Genomic DNA, 22,984 nt, shown 5'->3' on the forward strand with positions numbered 1-22,984 from the left:
TGTTAAGTACGTTAACACCCTCATCCTGGTACCACACTAATTTCAGACACAAATGAGACCTGTTGCCATAAATTGGTCTTCACAAACATTTAATGTATCCAAAAGAAGCCCCTTGCACCTGCCTTCCACCTTAGTTTCTTTGCAAAAGTTACCCATGTCTTTCTTGACATATGTGACTACAACTAGGCACATCAGGTTTTTGTTAAATTATAACACAATGGTGGCTTTGCTGAGGTTTAATGTTTTGTGTGTTTGACTATGCTCTGAGGTGTTAATCCAGTGGGAGAGGTGTTTTTTAAAGCAAAAACAGCAGAGCTTAAAAAAGGACCTAATTTAATAAAAATACTTTCACATAAAAACATATGGCCTGCTTCACTAAGAGTGTGGAGTCTCCGCACTCGTAACTTTACTACACGTAAGTTCCCTTTGTGAATCCGACCCATAGTCTTATTTCGGGGGTTGTAAATAAATATATTTTCTCTCTCCGGGGTGAGGAGTCACCTCATGGAGTAATGGATGTCATAAGGAATGTACAATTGTCCCCAGGCATGCTTTAAGAATAACAGGGGCATCTACCGATGTGTACAGAGAGGGAATTTTCATATGATCAGATGATATCCCTATGACACCAGGATGCCAGGACTGTATCAAATCCTGCTCAATTCCACATATTACTCAAATTACCAATGAGATTATTAATACTAGGGTAAGTGTCGATCACAGTGAATACAAGGACAAGGGCAATAATGCAAGTGTCAGCCTAAAAAATAAGGTGCCGAAAAGTAGGAGTGTAAAAAATAGCCAGATGACATCCTTACAGACCAGTTAGGTGGGTCTGGAAGACACTTTACAAACGTGGTCCCTTTCCGATTACTAAATGGATAGATTAGTCTCCTGGGGTCTGAATAGAGCACTCAGCACAGAGAGGCAACAGGACCAAAGTAAGTGAAAGCATACGTATGACTGACCTATCCTAAAGTGGTTACAGATGATTTACCACTGTGCTACCAAAAGGGTGAAGTTACTGAGAGAACAAAATTGGATACTCTGTGATACAGAGTGGCTGAGCACAGTACAGTGCCACTGCTACTTGGATTCACCCAAACTGCCCACTATTATGACCTGTGCAGAGGCAGGTGGGAAAGGACTTACTGTGCATGACGTGGACATGGCCAAAACATTATGACAAGGGAGCAGTATTTAAATACCAGCTGTAGGCACATGAGTACCCACTTGTTAATGACCATGGAGAAGCTTCCTCTAAGTAGATTGCCCCGGACAGAGCCAGATTTGTTTATACTCAGAGATGTTCTATAAGAGGAGTAATCTTTCTGAGCAGTGGCATTCCAAGGTATCCTGAGACTCAACATGGCCACGAATGGCCACCTACTTCCATTGAAAATGTGGTTCAACGTATTCCACTAACTACTGAACACTGAGGAATGCGACCTACTACCCAAATAGTCTAAGTAAAGTGAAACAGGATTTAAACAAACATTGAGAATGCAGAACTGGTGATGATTACAAGGTTCTAGGCCATAGATGACTTGCGAGTTAGTCGTAGCCTCAGTGCTGATTAACTAGGAAGAGTAGAAACAAAACAAATTACAGACATGTAAAAGCACTCAATATACCTGCAGGAATTGGTTAACAACTCTGATTCACAAACACAAATCTTTACCCTAAAGTTACTAAGCTGGAGAATATCGTTGTAGACACAGCACATCCAGGACACTGATCGCCCTCACATACAATGCCAAGACCTATGAGGTTAGGATTCTAGGTTTCTATCAAACGTTTTTCTCAATGTTGCTTCTAAAGCGAAAATTGATATAGTGCATGATGGTAAAGTTCCTGGTCTTTCAGTCCGACCACATTTCGAAGGCCATTTGGCCAAGCAAAAGATTAGACAGAGAATATAAATTAAGCGAGAACATGCTTTTACGGACAGAGTCATACTAAGGGTGGATTACGAGATTCAAAAATGCTGTTTTTCCAGTACTCAATCAAGAAATACATTATAGGTCCATACTTGGTGGTCTTGGGTTACATTTATTAGATCTGGAGCCTGCCACTCTTTTAAGGGAACATATAAAAAATATTCCTTTGTTTCAAAATCTTTGGAGAACGGTCGATGACTATATAGCGATATCCATGTAAGCTATTTATTAATTACATCTGCTATTTCATATAGATATAGTTTAAAACCTATGACATAGGAAGTAGCTCTTGTTTGTTCCTTATTCAACATTTTGGTTCTCTTAGCTACATGACAAGTAGTCATTGTAGGTAGGCATATTTCTAATGCAATAACTGTATTTTGTTTCTGTATATTTCTGCTATAAATACCATTACTGTGTAGTTTTTGGTGTTGTCTTCTACCTTTGAAAATCAATATAACATTTAGTACTAAAAACAAATAGCTGTTTTTACAGTACTCAATCAAGAAATGCAAGGCTGGCAAATTATGAAAATGCCCTGAATAGTAAATTATCATTTGATGCTGGTAAAACAGCAAATTGTGTTTGGTATATTTCGGATTTTCTAATATCTTTGCTTATTATGTCCAGCTCAGTTGGCATAATTAATGACTGTTAGACCTATCAGCCTTCGAGTGGTCTTACCCCAAACGTTTTGCCTTCACCCCTCCTATTCTTCTGAATTAGTTTAGGACTTAGTGAACTTTCCACTGCTAACCAGAGCTAAAGTGTTTGTGCTTACTTCCTAAATCATGGTAAAACTGGTGTACACCTTATTGGCATACTTAATTTACTTATAAGTCCCTATTAAAGTGGTGTACCATATATCCGGGACCTATAAATTCAATGCTACTAGTGGGTGTGCATTCCTTAATGTGCCACCCACTTAACTAGCCACTTGAAACATGTCCCAGGCCTGCCATTGCAGCCTGAAAGCAGTTTTTAACTGCCAATTCAATTGGGTCCCAAACATTAGTCCATACCTTAAGAACTAGTATTTAACATGCCTTTAACATGCCCCTTCCAAATACTGATTCAGTATGTATTCCGAAACCCAACCTGTGAGTCAGTAACATGTTACCGAGTCACAGTTTGGGTTTTGTGAATACAAAAATGCCATTTTGCGATGGCAACAGCTCTGATTTTGCGGATCCTATCCTGTCTGACTGCAGAATGGTTGTGTACAAGAGGGGCTTCTTACTCATATTACCTGCGTGCCAGGGACATTTCACCCATGGCTGCTATGTATTAACCGTGTGGAAGTATTCCAAGTTGATATAGCCTTTTTACTTTTCTAATGTCATCCCTAGCTGATGCAGTGAGATGATCGCTGCTGACACTTGCGCATGCTGTAGCATATGGTCTGATGTGGTCACTAGTGAAACACTACTAATTTTAGTAGCTGGAGGTTATTTTCATTAAAAAGAAGTAGCTCTTTTTACAGAAAGGTTTGGAGACTCCTGATGTAGACAGTACTCACAAACAAACCACAGCAATTCAATCCAATGTCTGAGGTTAGATAACATATCCTCTGTTCAATCATGTATTTTAATCATCTCTAGGTCCTGGAATTTCTTTAATTAACGCCACCAGGCTTCTCTTTCTCTTCTTCTCAATTTTGCCTTGACAAAATCTTTGAGAACTCTGATATCCTTCCTTAATCGAAACCCGAAGAACCCAAGTGTCCTGAGTCAGAGTGACATAAACTTGTGTAATAGCATCTGAGGACCACTGATTGCTATTAATTCAACACAACCTTCTCTATAGAACTTACTGGACTCCTATGTGAAAGCAAACAGACACACTGAGTCATGCTGAGCTTTCAGCAAGAACAAAGAAAGCGTGACTCATGCAATGCATCTTTATAAAAAGGGTTTTGAGGAGAAGTTATGAATCACATTTCGCGTTGTGGGAAGCCTGTGTTTTAAAAGCTGATCATGTTTAGGTAGGATGAGAAAATACAGTAACTTCCGAAGTGGCAGTACAGCTCATATCCTCAGTTTGTCGCCACACGGTCTACCAGAGGCATAAACGTCATTTAAGAGATGAGACCCCTGGCTTCCCCTTACGACCCCTGGCAATACCCATGCGACCCCTGGGCTCAGATGTGAAGGCAATGACATAAACATACATTTAACAAGGCTCTTGTCAGCCTTGTTTACTTTCTGCAGAAATACATGAAACTGGAGGATGTGGCTGATTCAGTAAAACTCCATTCATTCAACGGGGTAAAATTTGGAAACTTTCGCCATTGTACAAAGCCTCTCATGTGTGCAACGGCACATCGCTACCAAGTCTGATTGGAAAACAAAATACCTAAGCAGGATCAGGGACTCACTCAAGCATGTATGAGGCAATGTGTCCCAACACACAAAGGTGATAAAAATAGCATTTCAAGGAAATAACTCATTTGGAGTCAGTAGTAAAATGCAAACAACAAAGGTTTATTTATAATGTGAGGTGCAATACAAAAGGTAACAAGCATTGGCATAGCCAATAGGTCTCGCCTTTGGGACCTTATAAGTGTTTAGCCATGCAACAGTTGCATAACTAAATACTTATAAGGTCCCAAAAGCGAGACCTATTGGCTATGCCAAGCGGCCGTGCGGCCGCGAAAGTGAAAATGATCGCGATCAAACATCAAAGCGGCCGTGAAAGTGAAAGTAATCGTGGTAAAGCGGGGCGCGCGCCCCCGCACACATGCACTGTAGCTCTAGGCTGACCTGGTAGCACTTTTTAGAGCCCTCTCAATAAGTCTCGCCAGACCAGCGCATGCGCTGGGTCAGGCGAGACCTAAAAATGATAGTTAAAATGCATATCAAATCAATGTGTGAATTAGCTTAAGGCAGTCAACTGCAGCAAGGGTTAATACATGGAGGCAAGGCACAAATATTCAAACTACAAATTATGAGACAAAGCAACAAGGGCTCAGTCTCAAAAGCTGTAGAGTCAGAAGGCTGGCTCACTTCCAGAATCCATCACATTTATAAGCAAATCTACAATAGATGCCAGTGGAAAACGCACAGTAAGCCTAGGGTGAGCAATGCAGCAATGAATTGACAAATCGCATTTCAGAATTTCTACAACGTTACCCAATGTCACCATTCAAGCACTAACCCCTAACTGAACATTAATATGACTACTATAACCTAATGTCATCGGAGGTAGCAGTACAAATCTGGGTACACAAATGAGAAAAGTCTTACAAAATGAATAGGTTTGCAGACCATAAGCAGGAAGAGCCTTGTAAGTAGCGCAAGGCTGACTCTGTGGTTCTTCATTACAGAGCATTTCAATGATACACATTTTGATTATGTGTGGTGTCAGAATGAGAAATGGAAACAAACATCAAGGCTGTGACAAGAGCCAATATGGAGTTGATGCCTAGCTCACTAAGCACAGACAAATGCAGTTTTCCAAATTTGTAGTGTTTTCGTTTCCATGCATATATGTTAGCACACATTTTATGAGCTTCAAATCCGCTTTCTCAATACTAAAGACATGCAATGGGAAATAATCTGTTTAGAACATGCCCATCTGTATAGCCTGAAGAGGTCCTTATATATCTGAACATCCCTTTGATGGGAGAGATGGTTTGTTTATCACAGAGCACCAATAATTGGGGGTTGTCATCATGGGTTGGAAAAATGTGATAGTATTGTTAGATCAATGGTGGATGATAATTGATGGAGGACGATCCTAGAGTTTGATGGTGTGGCATAAGGACAAACCTGGCAGTAGTGTATGGTCTAAATTCCAATTGTAGTGATTGCTTACATATCCTGATGCAGCACCTAGTGGAGCTGCCTGTGTATTAAACTTGGCAGGTGACTTTAGTTTCATCCAGGCCCTGGGGTTGATAAATCCTCAACCTATTCTTTAAAAGATTGGATAAGATTGTGGAATTAGTGCGCAACTAAAGGATGTGATAGAACGTAAATCTTGAAAATATTTTACATGATCAAAAAGAATGAAAGCGCGAATTTGGATCTCACACGTTGCACATGACTGGAGAGAAAACATCACAAAAATAATGCTTAGAGTAGCAGAAGCACTGTAAAAGGGTGTTTTCCTAAATAAAAGACAAGTATACATTCAAATTTATACATTTACATATAATACGTGGAAAGAGAAAAACGTGGCCTAAGTGTCATCAAAAGTGCTATGGGTAAATTAAGGTGGAGAAGAAAGTTTGGTGATATTAGCACTAGATTAGGTGCTAGAAGCTTGACATTTTAGAGAACTATATTATACGTGATATAGATTATGAAAATGTTGAAACAGATTTTGTATCTTGGAAATAGAAAAACTTGAGATTTAATAGGACTAATAAAATTCGCAGCAATCAAGCATTCCTAGGCATAAGTAATGCTTTATAATGATAACACATGCATATTAATAGTGATGTATGAAAGTTATTATGAATTCATATCATTTTTAGAAATACTCGTAAATGCATTAGATGAGCTGACTGTGAAATCAAGTAAGGCTTCATGTTAGGTTGACTACTTTAAACTTGTTCTAAATTATTAATAATGGCTTAGTGACTATGAATAATGTTTCTCTTCATATTGCAAATTGTACATTCCATGATCTCTACATAATTTTATTCCCATGAGAATAGTGAGACCCTGAACTGAGTTACCTACAATGCAATATATGTTGCTATTATGTTTCTATTTGACAGCTGATGTGGACTTAAAATCTTTCCATTCTTATGGCATGCATGGGAAACTTTGCCGATGTTTCTATTCTTTGGATGACTTAATGCGCATCATGAACTGAGTATGGTCTTTCGATGGTGGTGTGACACCACCTGACTTGAACATTCTATTGTGAACTATTGAAAGGAGAAACCCCAGAAGAGGGGCAATGCACTCCAATGATTTTTGTTGCATCACCCCTAATTTATTTAGCTTTTCTATGCTAACTGATTCTCTGAGGATTCACAACTAATTTCTTTTTGGATTTATGGCTCAATGCTACAATGGGTAGCAGATGGACTAAGCACTTGCTTGCCGAACCTGAACTGAACTTAAACTAGACTTTTCTTTTCTTTAGCTAATGGACAATGCCTTTAGAGACTTTAAAGATTTTCATTCCCGGATTAGGGTAGGTTTCCATTGTTAGTTGAAGAACCATCTTTCTATGTTAATGGTAGATGTACTTTGTACCTCTGTATTGTGAGGCGTAAAGCTTTTCTGCACAATTAAAGAGTGCACTTATTAAAACTATTGTATATCTAAAAAAATGCTAAAGAGATTGCTTATACTAATGAATTTTGATTCTTTAATACAATAATTTGAACCCTATATTGGACTGTGACTTCATTTTGTGTCTGTTTCTTCATTGAAACTGTGCAATAGGGAGAAATGAGTCCCAAGAGAATTGGGATGGAGAGGTTTGGTAACTTCTAGAATCACTCCTCCTACAGTCGTAAAAAGATTCATCGGGAGAAACGAATGCAATTGACTTTGACTCAAACCGTAGAAGCGCCCAGGGTTGGACTAAACAGGGAAAAATGTCATGCTTCCGCACAAAAAGATAATATAGAGAGTAAATGAGTAAAATAATAAAACGCCCCATCAGATGCATGGAGAGCTCTGCACCCAAAATTGAAAAGCTGTACCATTTACTTAGCTAAACATAGATAGGGCCCGATTCACAGAACAAACTTAAGACTAAATCCTAAACTTAGTACCATTCTGGTATTCACAGAATGCACTTAGTACTTCTGGTATTCACAGAATGAACTTACTACTTTTGCTATTCACAGAATGAACTTAGTACTTTTGCTATTCACAGAATGGATTTACGACTCCTAAACTTACGTCCGCACTCGGGCCGGAAATTCCGGCCCGGAGGCGGAGCTTCCGGCCCGGAGGCGGAGTTTCCGGGCCGGAGGCGGGGCTTCCGGGCCGGAGGCGGAGCTTCCGGCCCGGAGGTGGGGATTCCGGCCGATTTAGCTATGGCTGAAATCTCCACCTCCGGGCCGGAAGCTCCGCCTCCGGGCCGGAAGCTCCGCCTCCGGGCCGGAATTTCCGGCCCGAGTGCGGACGTAAGTTTAGGAGTCGTAAATCCATTCTGTGAATAGCAAAAGTACTAAGTTCATTCTGTGAATAGCAAAAGTAGTAAGTTCATTCTGTGAATACCAGAAGTACTAGGTGCATTCTGTGAATACCAGAATGGTACTAAGTTTAGGATTTAGTCTTAAATTTGTTCTGTGAATCGGGCCCATAGTATTCAAGGATAGATTATGCACTGCTCAGCTGTACTTTGCGAAGGTGGGTAAAGGTGATTTGTAATCAGGCCATTTCAGGCCACTCCATTGTGCTATTGGTTTGGATGGACGGGGATTTCAGGAAAGAGTGATCTAGTAATCTGGCAGGGTTTTCAGAAGAAAATATGGGCTTTTTTTAGGTTTTTATGGCCTAGCAGCACTTGATCTAGACCTGAGAAGCTATTTTTAGCTGATAATGTGAAGAGGAAGAGTGAGCAGAGATCTAGAGAATGGGACCCCCTGCAGAATTTGAAGAGGGGCCCCTGAGTCTATCATATCCCGCAGATCTTCATTGGACTTAGGCTGAATAAGGTCTCCTGGCGGGTTAGAGGACGCATGAAGGATTGGGGGCCTCCTGCTCCTCAGAGATTACGGGGGCCTCTATTACGCCCTGGGATCAGTCTAGAGGAGATCAAGAAGAAACAAGAGGAAGTACTAGATCTATATCACCAGCATGAGAGGAGGTGATTAGAATGTTTGAGAAGTGGGAAACGTGTGGGTAACAAATTTTAAAAACTGCCAGGCACAAACAACACATTTTTTTGTTTTGTCTCCCCTCTATTTTCCACCAGGCAAGTTCTTTATTGGTACTGTTGAGCCATATCACTGCTAAATATGTCAAAGTTTCCATCTTCTGGGGTGAGGGCTTTACATTGTGTTGGGGAGATCCACTGATGCAAGTGCTTTCCTATTTATATTGGTTTTGTAATTAACCTGCTCTAGCGATTGCAAGGCTCACCTCTTTTTCAATGCAGAGGTCGCGCCAGAATGCAAATAGTAAGAAACTGCGTTTTATTTCAGGCTTTGAAAATATCTGTTTGGAAACAGGAATTTATTAGGGTTATGAATTACAAACTGGAGACTGAGTGACCCAATCGAGTGTAAGTGGTTCACACCTATGGACAGTTTTACCTTCTGACTTTGGGGCTAATTTTTGCTTGGAGAAGGCCACCAAAATGCTGGTGTTTTGGTGGCCCCACCTAATTTAGCTTTGCACAGCCCACCCACAATATCCGTTTACCACCTCTCTGGTGGCACACTTTCACTGAAAGTACTGTGGCTGATACAGCAGGAACGGTGTTAGTGGAGATTTAATGCTGTCCTGACCGCCATGTTGCAGCCAACTCAGCATAATAGAGCTTTCAGAAACAATACCTTAAAGTGTGCTTTGGAGCATTTCAGCTTTTAGCTGCTCAAGACTACAAAACTGGCGAAAGGGCCAGCTGGCTTTTTTTTGTAGATGTTGCACATCATCACCCAACCTTTAAAGAACCACCTCACTGCCTCCATCAGTCTCTGTTCAGGAACTCAAATCCATCAATGGGGCAAGGCGCAGAGCGGTGACCTAGTATGGGTTCTCATTATTGAAACATTGATTTTCCCGCAGGAAACTCAAAGTTCCCTGCAAAAGTTTCAAACACCATGCTGAATATGTGAGTAGTAATATGTTTTGGATTCTGAGTATTTTCAGCAGCATTTCGTACAGTAAGAAATGGAGGGGTTTTGCAATAAGTATTGGCTTGAAAGGCCCTACCACTTTAGGTAGGTGGCAGCCGCCACTGGTCTTGGCTAACACCAGACCTAAAAATGTCGATCTAGCTTGTCTGCCAGTCTCTGTTGTTTTTGTTATGTTTTTGTAAATCTTTATTACAAATAGATAAGGATGAAAAAGATAGACAAATAAAGAGGTTTGCAAAGACAGAGAGAATTAGATAGATAGATAGATAGATAGATAGATAGATAGATAGATAGATAGATAGATAGATAGATAGATAGATAGATAGATAGATAGATAGATAGATAGATAGATAGATAGATAGATAGATAGATAGATAGATACAGATAGATAGATAGATAGATAGATAGATAGATAGATAGATAGATAGATAGATAGATAGATAGATAGATAGATAGATAGATAGATAGATAGATAGATAGATAGATAGATAGATAGAGTAATTGATAAAAACAGCACCGCTTCAATTAGTAATCTAATACTTAAATGCCTCACAAACGCATAAGAGCACTGAAAAGAAAATCGATAACCATACAAACATGAGATACAGACATACTTATTTAACACGTATACCTGCATTTTTCAAATAAAATACATACAAGCATAACATACAGGAATGCAGCTTTAAGTGCACTTCAACGCATGCTTATTAAAAAGACAATAACTTTACAAAGAGCAGTTTCAAATGGATGCAATCTGTTATTCTGTGAAATAGCAGCAGTTAGATAAACAGAGGCCTCTCCAAACAGAATTTCCAACAACATTAGCAGTGGACAGGAACTGTTAAAGCTGGAATGTGCCCTATGCTCACTTCAAAAACTTGGACAGCTGGTAGAAAGCGTCCTTCTATCACATAATGCTTTGAACACAAAGGCTGCACTAAATAATAATAAAATAAAAACAAAAACACTGGCATTGAAAGGAACTACCTTGTGTGTGGATGTGCTCTTTGTGAAAGAGTAACATGCAGTCTCTCAAAGTGAGGCTAGCTAGTGGTTGAAGTAGGCTGACCCACTGCCCCATTGAGTATGCTGCAGTGGGCGGGAGGGTTAGACTGGGATAGAAAATAGACCTGGACATTGAAATAAAAGTGGACCCCATCAGTGCACTACATGGCTATATAGTGGCCCACATTTGCAAATTGGGCAGTACTGAACGAAGTCTCAGGATACAGGTCTTTTGCAAGTTATGGAAGGTTGCATACATTTGTGTTTCCTGCTGGCAATATCATGGTAAACAACAGTAAACCATGACTCACCAGACCATAAAAGAGGACTATAGAGTCAAACAACTGGACCACTCACTGACCCATCAGACAGCCCTTCTGTCTCTGCCTGATTGCCCTATAGGCCAGTCCAACTCTGGTGAAGGGAAGCAAAATGTGAATGACACAACAGACCTGTGGATGAAGAAAGCTGCCTGAAAGCCCCTTGAAGTAAGCCTATTAAACATAATTTTTTTGTAAATTCAAAAGGTCTTGACTACACCAAACCTACAAACCACAATAAATAGTGTTCATTGAGCAAATATAAAAAACAAATAATATTATACAAGTACAAGTACAGTGATGTTGAAATAGTTGTCTTAATGTGAGGTGCACAAAGTACATGTTGAATTCCTAAGGCCTGATTAATAGTTTTTTGTTTGTGTAGATCATAGAGTACTTGGCATGCTGGGTATGAATATTCACTGACATACATAGACATAGTGTCTGAAAGCCTAAAACTAGTTTTAGTAAAAGAAGCAAAGGGGCATATTTACAAGCCCCTATTGCCACCATAGTGTCACTTTTCTCAACGTTGTGGTGGCGATAGTGGCTTCGCCTTATTCACACGGCAGCAATAAGTCACCTAGCATGGCTTAACGCCACCTTGTGATTAAGCGGTACAAAAGGGGGTGGTGATGGACGGAGCATCAGAACCAATCAAACACTCACACCCAGTCAACAGATATGGGTTTGATCCATCACCGTTCTTTAGCCCACTCTGCCACCCCAGTTCAGACATGGCCATATGCAAATCAGTCTGACCCTGTGCCTCATGGGAACAGTCCAGCCCGAACTGCCAAGCCATGCCTTCCCTGGAACGGAAACAAGCTTCCTAGGACCGGTTTCTGGCATTTCAGCCGTCTTCAGCCAGGCTTGCTTGAATCCAGTGGCAAAGTGAGCAAGGGACTCACGTCTGAGCATACCCTGCCAACTTATGGCGAACAAAGCGGTACAAAAGGGGGTGGTGATGGACGGAGCATCAGAACCAATCAAACACTCACACCCAGTCAACAGATCTGGGTTTGATCCATCACCGTTCTTTAGCCCACTCTGCCACCCCAGTTCAGACATGGCCATATGCAAATCAGTCTGACCCTGTGCCTCATGGGAACAGTCAGCCCGAACTGCCAAGCCATGCCTTCCCTGGAACGGAAACAAGCTTCCTAGGACCGGTTTCTGGCATTTCAGCCGTCTTCAGCCAGGCTTGCTTGAATCCAGTGGCAAAGTGAGCAAGGGACTCACGTCTGAGCATACCCTGCCAACTTATGGCGAACAAAGCGGTACAAAAGGGGGTGGTGATGGACGGAGCATCAGAACCAATCAAACACTCACACCCAGTCAACAGATCTGGGTTTGATCCATCACCGTTCTTTAGCCCACTCTGCCACCCCAGTTCAGACATGGCCATATGCAAATCAGTCTGACCCTGTGCCTCATGGGAACAGTCCAGCCCGAACTGCCAAGCCATGCCTTCCCTGGAACGGAAACAAGCTTCCTAGGACCGGTTTCTGGCATTTCAGCCGTCTTCAGCCAGGCTTGCTTGAATCCAGTGGAAAAGTGAGCAAGGGACTCACGTCTGAGCATACCCTGCCAACTTATGGCGAACAAAGCGGTACAAAAGGGGGTGGTGATGGACGGAGCATCAGAACCAATCAAACACTCACACCCAGTCAACAGATCTGGGTTTGATCCATCACCGTTCTTTAGCCCACTCTGCCACCCCAGTTCAGACATGGCCATATGCAAATCAGTCTGACCCTGTGCCTCATGGGAACAGTCCAGCCCGAACTGCCAAGCCATGCCTTCCCTGGAACGGAAACAAGCTTCCTAGGACCGGTTTCTGGCATTTCAGCCGGGCTTGCTTGAATCCAGTGGCAAAGTGAGCAAGGGACTCACGTCTGAGCATACCCTGCCAACTTATGGCGAACAAAGCAAAAACCAAAGGAAAGATGGACGGAGTATTGAACATTGCAAGCACTCACCCCCAGTCAACGGATCATACCCAGATCTGTTGACTGGGCGTGAGTGTTTGATTGGTTCTGATGCTCCGTCCATCACCACCCCCTTTTGTACCACTTTGTTCGCCATAAGTTGGCAGGGTATGCTCAGACGTGAGTCCCTTGCTCACTTTGCCACTGGATTCAAGCAAGCCTGGCTGAAGACGGCTGAAATGCCAGAAACCGGTCCTAGGAAGCTTGTTTCCGGTCCAGGGAAGGCATGGCTTGGAAGTTCGGGCTGGACTGTTGCCATGAGGCACAGGGTCAGACCGATTTGCATATGGCCATGTCTGAACTGGGGTGGCAGAGTGGGCTAAAGAACGGTGATGGATCAAACCCAGATCTGTTGACTGGGTGTGAGTGTTTGATTGGTTCTGATGCTCCGTCCATCACCACCCCCTTTTGTACCGCTTTGTTCGCCATAAGTTGGCAGGGTATGCTCAGACGTGAGTCCCTTGCTCACTTTGCCACTGGATTCAAGCAAGCCTGGCTGAAGATGGCTGAAATGCCAGAAACCGGTCCTAGGAAGCTTGTTTCCGGTCCAGGGAAGGCATGGCTTGGCAGTTCAGGCTGGACTGTTCCCATGAGGCACAGGGTCAGACTGATTTGCATATGGCCATGTCTGAACTGGGGTGGCAGAGTGGGCTAAAGAACGGTGATGGATCAAACCCTGATCTGTTAACTGGGTGTGAGTGTTTGATTGGTTCTGATGCTCCTTCCATCACCACCCCCTTTTGTACCACCTTGTGATTAAGGCACCCTTTCAAACTATACTTAGCGTGAAAGGGGTGGGCAATGGGTGTTTGTGGTGGGAGTTCCACCGCAACACCCATTTATTTTGACGCTGCCCCATATTTACAAGGGTGGCATAAATAAGGGGCAGCGTCAAAATTAAGACCAGGGAAAACCTGATCTTACCCTGGCGTAATGAGGAGAATTGTTTAATTCTCCTAGTTTTTGCTGTTTCCATGTGTGCTGCGTTGTGCAGCACACATAGAAACAGCAAAACGCCATTGATTGTTTATGTGCAGGAAGGTGTCCCTGCATTAAGCCGCACACATAAAAGTTTCAAAACGTCATTTGTGATTATTTATGTGCAGGAAGAGACACCTTCTTGCACATAAACAATCATTCCCCTCAAAGCAGGCACCCTCCCCTGCTTTGGCGCTACGCAGCTAAATTAGTGTCAGTAAAGTGAGAAGCGAAGGGCTTCTCCGTATTCTTGTAAATACGGTGCAGCCCTGCGCTTTAGAAGTGGTGGAGCGCAGCGTCAAGCTAAGAAGGCTGCGCTCCGCCACTTCCTTGTAAATGTGCCCCAAAATGTTCCTGCACCTTCATTTTAACCATCTTCCTAAAACCGTATCCTCATTATAGCAAAATAAATATACTTAAATTATTAGCCACCCGCACGTACTGTAGGTATTGAAGTACCGCCATGAAGATTTTGAATTTTACTTAAATAGTTAAATTGTTTACTTAACCTTCTTCAAAAGTGACAACAAAAGAACATGCAAATATATTCAGATGTAAATGGAATATTTAGCATACTCTGAACAACATGTGGGAAAATGCATAAACATTATTTCATTTGCTTTTCAGTCAGAATTGTTGAAAAATCATTGACTTAGTAGACACATGGGGATGAATGTAGATTTTGGAAGGCCAGAGATGAGACGGCAGACATGTTTTATAAAAATAAATACCTGCACCTTCCAGCATGTTATTCTATGCTGATCAATAGATACACAGAACGAAATATAAAATTGAAGTTGGAATTTGACAATTAGGCGCAAAATTGCTTTAATGTACTGTTGTGAAATTTCACATTTTATTACTTTGAATGCTAAATAGCTTAGCAATGTTGTGTCAGGATATGAAAGACAAATAATGTGTTAAAATTGTGCTGGGATATGGCAGATAAAATTGTTCTCAGTTTCTGTATGAGGTATCTCTGGACTGCGAAAGACCTTCTCAGGCTGTGTGCGCCATAGAAGAATAGTCCATCAGACATCTAAATCAGGCTTGAAAATGTGTATCCCTCAAACACACAAACGTTTCATAATTATATAATACAGTTAATTAAAAGTTGATTACTTATTTTTTCGTTCTCAGCAATAAATTCCTCCACTACGTAATGAATGCCTCAAGTCTAAGTATTGGGACACTGGTATAATATGTAATTTAAACATTTATTGTATTAATCCAAAGATTACAAATAAAACAGTGTATCACAATCATGATAAATATCAAATAAAGATAGTAGGTAAAAGGTACTGAACATATGTAAGTTAAAATATATAGTAAAACGTTACTACACTCAAGAGACTAACACTTTGTAAACATCATCTAAAATGCCATTAGTCTTATAATTGCACTAAGATCTTTGATTCTAAAACAATATCTAACAACCTCTAGAGTGGATCCTATTTTTGACTTGTAAAAAATCATTCAGAGGTATAGTTTTCCTAGATATGAGAGTTTGTGGCAAATACATAAAATGTGCATCAGAGTTTCAGTTGTGAGTCCACAAAGTCAACAATCAGACTTTCCTTTAAGTGCTGGATTACATTTTCCCTCAAATTCATAAATGGGAATATTGAACAATGTTAATCTTAGGTATTTCATTATGTAAGTGGGCACATTTGACTGGAGATATTCTTGGTTCTGAGAGGCGAGGGTTTTAGAAACAAAATCCAAGTGTTTGTATTGTTGTAGTATGGCCAAGTCATTCTCCCTCTGTCTACTGATTAAGGTCCTTCGAAACAGACATTTTCAGGCCACTCGATTTAACTATGACTGCGCCTCTAAATCAGGTAGATTACACATTTCTAAAGCCTTTTGGGATGGTACAACATTTAGTTCCATATCCTTGTAGGATGGTATAATTCTCTTCTTAGAAAGTGAACCCTGTGATTGTGACACACAGTAGGGCAGTGCGTTTAATGGACAGGATCTGTCAAGCTCTACGTGCCTGACTATTTTATTCGCTTAGAACAGTAGATGTCCTTCTCAGCACTGTATTACTGCCAGTGGTCGAACTCAAGTACCTCCCAGTAAGAAGTAGGCATTCTCGGATAAACTGTACCTGCACTTCTGGCTATCCATTCATTTTTCCCTCTGTAGTACTGGTTTCCAAATTCTGAACATTTCCCCCAAGGGGCAATATGTTAGCTTGTCACTAAACCCGCCTCACAGTCTGATTTGGTGTATAGATGGTATTGTGTGTTCAGACATCACCTTAGCATGTATGCAAAACTCATCATATATTTGTGCTCTACCTGGAAATTGGGCTGCAGGAACACAACTCATGCAGGTCATGGCTGGGTGCTATACTCTGCTTTTTATTATGTTAAACCAGTGTCCATATTACACATGGGGCCCGGGGGCGCAAAAGGTGTGCGTGCCCACTTTTTGCGCTCCCCGGGCGCTAAGATGTTACAGAAGGGGCTGAAGACACATGTGCGACCCATTCTGTAATACTGATAGTGCTGGTAGACTGGTACACATATAGCACCAGTGCTACCTTCAGAGTACATTCTCTTATTTGCATGGGAGTGTGGCTCCATGCAAATGAGAGAATTACTTTGCCTCTGTGCCTGCGTGGTATTATGAAAGAGGGCACAGAGGCAAACATGCACTTAGGACAGTGTGCCACAAAAAGGTGGCGGACTGTCCGTGTGTTTCCTTAAGGCATCTATCTGTAGGGGTCAAAGGGGGTCCCATAGACCCCCCACAACCATCTGCATGTGGGTGCTGACACTCACTGTACCCACCTGCATGGGAATCTCTGTCCCCCTCTTCAAAATGCATGTGGGTTGCCACCTGCACAGAGAAACATGGAGCAGCTTATAAGCAGCCGCTTTGTATTTCAATGAATACACTGGCCCCAGTGCTGATCTAACTATATGCAAACCACACCACAGGTCGCCCAGCAAGCCGGGGAGCATGCCACACAGTAACCTGAACACCAGTGTGCTTTTAGTGCAAGTTGTAATATCCACATTTCTTATTATCAGTGAGACAATAATATATAACGTCCTTGTTTTTGGGCAGGTAAAGGCCCTGATTTAGAGTTGGGCGGATGGGTTACTCCATGACAAACGTGCCAGATATCCCATTCGCCTTATTACAAGTTCCATAGGATTTAATTCTCTTGTAATAAGGAATATGGGATATCATCACGTTTGGGATGGAGTAACCCGTCCATCAAACTTTAAGTCAGGCCCTAAATTTCTTATCATACAATCAGGTGATTCCTTTCATCCTATTTTCCTTTGGTGTTGCTTGAATGAGGAGGTATCTCACACCATGCCTGTGACCTACCTGGAAGGACAAAGTAGGTATCAGTAGGTCCAGCTGAAAGTAAAGTGGTGCCCATTTCAGATCAATACATGCGGAACTCTGAATATGATTGGGCCACATCACAATAGCAGATGTGTGCCGAACAAATACCGATAAAATTATATAATATTAATAAAAAATAGTGAAAATACAGGCTACACAAATTATTAATTACTAGCTCAGTGTAAGCACCTGGGCCGGGATCAATGTATACTTTGGCCCAGATTTGATGACACTTTGCACCAGGCTTGTATTACATAAGTGATGCAAAAAGGAGCAAAGCGCTGTATTGAGATATACTTTCAAGCACAAAACTTACTTTGCTCTGGAAAGTAGCGCTAAAGTAACACAGAGTAGCACCATGTGCTACATTGAGCTACTTTGTGGCAAGTGAGCATATTATGAGTGGTACCCTTGCACAATCCTGTAGAGGTGTGTGGCTGGGGAGCAAGGCAGCCAACAGTTCACCAGTAGAGGGGTAGAGAAATACAGTACCATATCTTGGAAAGTATGGCACTGTCCTGCTTTCTCCCTTTGACACAATGCAGCACAGCATCTTTTGTTACTGTGCTCTGTTGCATCACTTTTTAAGTAAATGTACACCTCTGAATGTTCCTCGTCTGCCAGACTCTAAGCTCTCTCTATTAGGGGAAGGGCCCCCCATGGGGCTGGAGTTCCATTTGAATGGACACAATGCCCTGGCAATGGCACTGGGCATCTGCCTTTGGCAATGTAGTGTATACAACAGTGTTAATTGACCCAGCCTAATTACTAAGGATGACATAAGTATTACAAGTAAATACGATTGCTTTACTGTCTACTTCACCTTTCCTTCTAGATGCTTATCACACTGCTTCTTATACCTGATCTAATTTATATTTGTCCTGCTGAGGGTACCCTGTCTTTTTGTGCGTTTGTGTGCAATGATTGATTTTGTGTTGTCTGGTGCTTATTCTAACACATCACTCTTTGGGCAAATGTGTATATTTGTTAGAAGAGTTTAGAACACATAACCGTTCATGGTTATTTCTCTCTTTCTCATCTGGGAGTATCATTGGTCAGATTTCCTTATATAGATCTAAAGGGCTTTGTTGGTTGCACATTGAGGTTAGGTCCCAGGTTACACCTATAAAGAGAGAAAATAAAAATACTGTCACTTGCCTGACCCACAACTCTTTCCCAGGGTTAGGATTATAGGACGTTCATCACAGTTTTCCAGGAGTCTGTCTTCTGCTTGGGTACATTGCTACTCCATTCTGGCCTCTACAGGATCCTCCAGGTCCAATATATTTCCCATCTGACCTATGTTGCACTTTTTCGGTTGCTCCATCTCCTGCAGTGTGGAGACTGTGTTGGGTCACATGTGTTGTGACATCACCCTGGTCATGTGCTAGTCCCGTGCCCATGGTTCTACCACATGGTTAGGTATCCCTCAACGAACCAGAGCCACTGGCAATCAGGTGGCCATGATGTGATGTAGAGGAGTACATTCCATTTTTATTCTGCTTAGAATACATATAAGGAGCCCCTAAGCAGCCTATGCCAAACCCAGGAGCCACCCTCCAGAAAGAGATCGCTCAGTCATTATGAAGAGATACAACCATCTCATCATAAAAGACACCCTCTGATGGTGGTTTAAACATTATCAATTGATATTATCGTAGCCTGATACCAATGGCAATGGAACAGAACGCGCAGCAGAGCGATCTTAAAAGGGTGGTCACAACGTCACTGGTTTTGACAAGGAGCTCTGCCGGCGGTTGGAAACGCTCAGCCTCAAGGAATTGCCACAACTGATATCCCCTATTTAGGGCTCCAGGTGCAGCAGTGAAGCCTCAAGTAACGAAGTAAATGCTGGAAACGATTTCATCGACATGGAAAATGGTGAACACTCTATAACAGCTCCTAACTCACGAGTCTATGAAATGTATATATGGGGTTTCTGGAGGAATCAGCTCCGAAGGCTATAGTCGTTCAGCAGCCGCACGCAAGCTCCAATACTGATTATGCCATGAATATATGAATAATGGATGATAGACCCCTGGTTGGTATTGGCGCTCACCACTTCCAATGTGTACTGTATTCTAGTATTGAGGGTGCTCAAAGGAAGAAGGGTCATCCACCCTTCTAACTAGTAATCCCTGGAGATCACAAACAATGCAACAAAACCTGAGCACACCCATCAAGTATACAACAATGTGTTAATAATCATGTGATTCAGTTTCTTGAAGTGTAAGATCAAATCTTTATTTATTGATTCTTGCTCCAGCCAACACGTGTTTCGTCGCCTGAGTGTACCCGCGACTTCCTCAGGGCTGGAAAATGAACAAATATACATAAATTGTTTGTCTGTATCATAATCAGTGTCTATATATCTCTTATTCCATATTCACTCATGTAGTGAGAAATAGGTGGAGCCCAAGGTGAGGAGCACATCAGTTGGGTGACAAATATTACAAGCGTCATGAAAGTTACCGCATATATACATAGGTACTAGACACCCACGTTGCTAACAAAGAGTGACATCAAAGGATGTGTCCCATAAAGGACAAGACAATATAGCGTGTTCGTCACCTAAAGCGTGTATACTGACAGTTGACCATGGTGAAACACAAGGACCCAGAACCAAGTCACGATGACTATTTACATGTATTATGACGAGTATATCTACCTTACGTTAGACAATTTTCTCCTGTTCGTTAAATGGATAGTCGAATATATCTCCAGTGTATCCTTCTGAAATAATATATATATATATATATATATATATATATATATATATATATCTCAAAGTTCATCATGAGCATGATAACACTAGGGTTCATAAAGCCAAAATAAGGTTCCTAACATATCCAATTATTATTGGGATAAAACTCCCAATATTCATAGTAGCGATTACCAGTCTAGATATACTTATATATACTTATATATACTTATATATATACTTAAATCAGACAAACACTTTGAGCACCAATTAGGTGAAGTTCCACTAATCTCATATAGAAAGGGGTCGGACCATCAGATCCCTACTTAGTCCGAGTTATCCAAAAAACAGGTCATCAGAGAACTGGTTATCACTAAGTTGTAAGGGTTTCCACAAATGTGGAGGCTGCAAAGTATGTGACTTAGCGATGGACAAGAAAAAAGAATTTACGTATCCTAGAGGAAAGCAATTCATGATTAGTCAAATGATTAATTTTAACAGTAAATTTGTAGTTTACATGTTACAATGCAAATGTAATAAATTCTACATAGGAAGTACCATCCGACCTTTAAAGGTACGCATTAGTGAACATTTAAGAGCGATTAAATACAAAGACACTAGATATTCCACCGCAGTACACATTAATGATTGCTCGATGCAGGATAGACAGAAACTATTCACTTTCTGTGGGATTGACAAGATAGAGAGTGACCCCAGAGGAGGTAATATGGAGCTAAAATTAAGACGTCGAGAAGCGGTTTGGAGCATGAAAATGAGAGCTGTTGAGTATGGGCTTAATTTAGATCATGAGCTACACTATTTTTTGGGTGAATAGAATGTAAAACTTCAAATACAGTAGTCCTATGTGTGTAACATGAAATATACAGACACAGTAGCTAGCTTTGAGTAATGATATACATTTTGGTTTTGTATATAGTATTATAACAAATGAGTACATAATGCAATGATTATGAAGCAATTACTGGTGGCAAGATATTTCATTTAGTCACCACCCACCTGATGCTTGACATGCATTTCATGTCCTACTAATGAATTGTATTAGTGATTAATTTGTTTAAACATGGTACTCAGATGGTTGAACTATTCGTTTGATAAGAAACATATTCACTAATGAATTGTATTGGTGATTTATTTATGTAAATATGTTACGTAAATGGAGGAATTATTCGTTTGATGAGACATAGGTCTACTTGTTTGAGTAATATGTTATTTCTGCAATATGTTTCATACCTGTTATGTGACCAATCTCTATCCTATTCGAATTACAAAGACTCATGTATCCGCGATGCTAACACATAGTGACAGCATTTCATTATGTTAATATTCTAGTTTACTTGATGTTTTCTTGGATGATATAATTTACAATGCGTTTGGGATAATTTTGCTTTAGATAATCGATTTAGAAACACAATGTTCGCAATTATCCCCATATTAAATTTACGGCACATTTCCAACATTGGTTGTGACACCGCTATATAATACGTGACAATTGCATCATGGCCGCGGTATTAGGCTGACGTGTTAATGTATTTAGAGTCAATCTGACGTTGTCGACGTAGCACCGGTTTTAATACTTACACTTCCGGTTTTCGCTACTCCGCGGAATACCTTGAACTAGGAGTCATGCTGATATTCTGTGACTTCACTCTGTGGTAAGTTTATATACATTCACACGACTATATAATCTATTTAGAAATATAATGTTCACAATTGTCCCCAAATTTAATTTACGGTACATTTCCAACATTGGTTTTGACTCAGCCATATAATGTTGACAACTGCATCATGGCCGCTGCATTAGGCTGACGCGTTAATGTATTCAAAGTCAATCTGACGTTTTCGACGTAGCACCGGTTTTAAATACTTATACTTCCGGGTCACGCTACTCCGCGGAATACTTTGAAGTAGGAGTCATGCCGATATTGTGTGACTACACTCTTTGGTAAGTTTATTTACTTTCACGCGACCCGCATTATATAACTGTTTCGATCTTTAGATTATAGTATTGACCTGAGTTTTTACCTTCAAGTTAATTTTTGATTTACACCGTTTTTAGAGCGTCTGATATTGATGGCCATTTGCCGATAAGACGTGAACAACTTTTTACCTGATAAGGCCACTACTCAATATACGAGCATGTGAGTTTTGTTTATTCTCATTTCATGACGGTGTGCTGGTTATATTTATACAGCATGATTAAAGATCGAGTTTAATTGGATTGTAGAATATGATATTGATCAGTGAGTACAGATGACGTACTCGTATACTGTGTGTTTATTCAATTCTAGTTATAGCACGTGGCTGTCTATTTAGACATTGCATCACAGATCCAGTTCACTAGACTGGTAATCGCTACTATGAATATTGGGAGTTTTATCCCATTAATAATTGGATATGTTAGGAACCTTATTTTGGCTTTATGAACCCTAGTGTTACCATGCTCATGATGCACTTTGAGATATATATATATATATATATATATATATATATATATATATATATATATATATATATATATATATATATATATATATATATATTATTTCAGAACGATACACTGGAGATATATTCGACTATCCATTTAACGAACAGGAGAAAATTGTCTAACGTAAGGTAGATATACTCGTCATAATACATGTAAATAGTCATCGTGACTTGGTTCTGGGTCCTTGTGTTTCACCATGGTCAACTGTCAGTATACACGCTTTAGGTGACTAACACGCTATATTGTCTTGTCCTTTATGGGACCCATCCTTTGATGTCACTCTTTGTTAGCAACGTGGGTGTCTAGTACCTATGTATATATGCGGTAACTTTCATGACGCTTGTAATATTTGTCACCCAACTGATGTGCTCCTCACCTTGGGCTCCACCTATTT

This window comes from Triturus cristatus, chromosome 8 (genome assembly GCF_964204655.1).
Source record: "Triturus cristatus chromosome 8, aTriCri1.1, whole genome shotgun sequence".
Classification (NCBI taxonomy): Eukaryota; Metazoa; Chordata; class Amphibia; order Caudata; family Salamandridae; genus Triturus; species Triturus cristatus.